At 42.5% G+C, this 2,514-nt stretch overlaps 1 long non-coding RNA gene across 1 annotated transcript in view; it reads right to left on the minus strand.

Moving 5' to 3' along the window:
• The window catches only part of LOC109378482 (uncharacterized), a 309,621-nt gene that overhangs the window by 73,713 nt on the left and 233,394 nt on the right, over positions 1 to 2,514 (minus strand). The window contains exon 3 of the long non-coding RNA XR_002122996.1: positions 192 to 371. This is a non-coding gene — a long non-coding RNA (uncharacterized LOC109378482). The remainder of the gene's footprint in view (positions 1 to 191; positions 372 to 2,514) is intronic.

Genomic DNA, 2,514 nt, shown 5'->3' on the forward strand with positions numbered 1-2,514 from the left:
AGCCCAGAGAGGGGATGGAGCTTGCCAAGGTCAACAGCAAAATCTGAGAATTCTAGAGTATAGATCATTGCTACAATCTTTCTAACATGAGGTGTGTTTCTCATTCCTTTACTCATTCAACACATATTGGTTGCATGCCTTGTAAGCACTAGGCACTGTATATGTATAAAGCAGAGATTGAACAGACCTACCTCCTGCCCCTTGGAATTTAGTCACCGCATCCCTTCCTTCTACTCCAGAGGCATCCACAGAGCTTTCTGAACATGCAGCCTGCATCTCTTTGCCTGAGGCCATTCTCCAGCATCAGAAATGTGCTGTGCCCTCTTGCTGAACAGGCACATGTGTCAGGCAATCAACATTCCAGAGGTAACCTGCAACCAAGGATGGCAAGAGTTGGTGGATCGATGCTCCAACTCTCTTGCATGCCCTCTACTTGTGGGGCACTTGTGAGGCATGTCCCACACACTCTCCTGTAGGTCCCCGGTGCGATGGAGCCTCAATGGCCCTCAGAGAGCCCATCCTTGTTTTGCTCGTAGCACCTCCCGGGAGCATCTCCCCAGATAATGACAAGAACGAGGAAAATGCAACTACAATCTGTTCTGCTCTTTGATTATCATGATGATTTTGCATGGAAATAGGTAGAGAAAAAGAAATATATACTTAATCTAGGAAATATTATCTTTTTATTTGACTAGGAACTACCTGAAATAAAATCTTTGTCTTGGGTTCTGCTTCTGAAGGAAATCCAAACCAAGACAAACTCCTATCAACATTTGCCATGTACATTCCTTAAAGGAAAAATGATAAGACACCCTCAAATAACAGCAGGGGAAATCTTCCAGTTATCTGTTGCTACATAACAAACAAAACTCAGTGTCTAACTTAGTGTCTAACAATAACAGCTTATTATTATCTCTAATGGCTCTGAGGTGGTTCCCACTTGAGGTCCCTTTTATGGATAGTCAGATGGTGGCTGAAACTGGAGTCATCTGAAGCCTTCTTCATTCCTCTCCCTGGCGTGTGAACTGATTGGGCATCTTTCTCTAAGTGGAGCCTCTCCACATGGCTAGCTTGGGCTTCCTCGCAGCATGGAGGTTTCTGGGCAGTCACACTTTTATAGAGTATAATAGACGCTTTCACCTACCACCTAATCCAAGAGACCACAAATGCAAGCAGTTAATATTAAGGGTTGATCCTGGAAATTGGTGCAGTATCCCTTCCACTGTGTTCTACTGGACAAGCAGTCCAAGAGCCTGCCCTGATTCAAAAGGGTGGTCATAGACCCCATCTTTCAAGGGCAAGAATATCAAATAATTTTATTAGCAGTGGTAGTGGCAGGAAGATGAGGCAGCGTCTTTCTGCATAAGAGATATTTAAGATGAGACCTGGAGAACATAGGAAAAAGTCAGGCTGAGAGGCAGGGGGAGAGCATTCCAGACAGAGAGGAGTATGGGTGCAGACACTCAGCATTTTGAGGACTTGAAAGAAAGTCAATATGGCTCAGAGGACATATTGGGAGGGAGAATAAAGGCCTGATCTGGCTGGGCCATGTAGGTGATGTTAACTATTTTAGCTTGTATTTTGCTAGAAATCATAATCAGTGGTTTTGTGACCTGCTTTATATATTTCTAAAAATATCTCTAGTTCAGTGAAACTCCAAATGTGAGCCTCAGATCAGTGCCGGACTGCAAAGTTTGTTACCAGACAGTGATGAGTACAGAAATGGGGCATAAGCATTTAGAAACTCTCATAGCATTTTGACTGCTGCAACATCAAAGCACATTTTTATTGTATTTTTACTTATTTTGCAAGAATGTTGGCCCATGATGCATTGGGGAAAAATACCTAGTCTTTTACCACGGATAGTTTGTAAAACATTTCTCTGGCTACTGTGCAGAGTGGAAAGAGGAAGGGGGATAGAAAACGGGAGATTAGTTGGGAGACTATTGGTTAGTGACTGTGACATGGGTTAGAGTAGAGGTCATGCAGGTGGAGAGAAGGGACATGTTTAAATGAAGTTTTGAAGGTAAAATGGGCAGAACCAGGTAATGATGGGTGGCTGGCAGGAAAGAAAGAGTGGTGGGTTTCCAGGATGGCTCTCAGATCTCTGGCTAGAACAGCAGATTTGATGGAGATGCCATCTAACAAGAGGCATGTGATTAGCAAAAGGGAAGGGAATTCCGCTCTAAATGGCTGTGCATTTGCCATTACTACTTTTGTACTGAAACTTCTAATGGTCATTGAAAAGGAGCTACCTATGGAAGGCTAAGACACATTATCTTTTTATTTTAATTAGAAGCCACCTACACTATAGAAACAAGTCAACATAATTCACTTTTTTAATCAAAGAGAATTCTTTGAGAGCAAAAGAGATATAGCATCCAAATAAATGACTTGTAATTTTCTTAATGAACTAAGTCATCATGAATCACTGTGTGGAATCACCCCTGTGCTGTGGCGCCTGTGACATTTCCAACAATGCGACACTATTTGGTAAATATTAAAGACTGTTAG

The sequence above is a fragment of the Hipposideros armiger genome, unplaced genomic scaffold, assembly GCF_001890085.2.
Source record: "Hipposideros armiger isolate ML-2016 unplaced genomic scaffold, ASM189008v1 scaffold_19, whole genome shotgun sequence".
Taxonomy (NCBI): Eukaryota; Metazoa; Chordata; class Mammalia; order Chiroptera; family Hipposideridae; genus Hipposideros; species Hipposideros armiger.